The sequence below is a fragment of the Chaetura pelagica genome, unplaced genomic scaffold, assembly GCF_000747805.2.
Source record: "Chaetura pelagica isolate M959 unplaced genomic scaffold, ChaPel_1.0 scaffold328, whole genome shotgun sequence".
Classification (NCBI taxonomy): domain Eukaryota; kingdom Metazoa; phylum Chordata; class Aves; order Apodiformes; family Apodidae; genus Chaetura; species Chaetura pelagica.
In genome coordinates this window covers 2,203,756-2,204,123 of record NW_009954216.1, presented here as the reverse complement: position 1 = coordinate 2,204,123, position 368 = coordinate 2,203,756, and positions in this window count along the sequence as shown.

The window sequence follows — 368 nt, the reverse complement described above, 5'->3', positions numbered from 1 at the left end:
TCAGTGAAACCATACACAGCAGCAGAATAAACCAAACACAATATTTAGCGAAAGAACAAAGTCCCAGTGATGAGCATGTTGGTGGCAGATCAGCAGATACGGGGCAGAAGAGGCTGGGAACAATTTGTGTCCCAGCTCTGCTCCCAAGCCCTTCAGCTGCAGGAGGCTAAATCTGTGCAGGAGAGCAGAAGTGTCAAGTGAGCAGCACTTCAGTTCATGTAGAGACATTTCCCCCCTTGTATTTCATCTGTTTTACCCATTTTTTGTCCACAGGGGTGTGCAAAATGTTGCTTCCTATTTGGCAGCTGCTGCCTGTTCCCCTGCTGGGAACAGCTCTCAGCAGAGGTGAGCACAGAGCTCTGAACGTT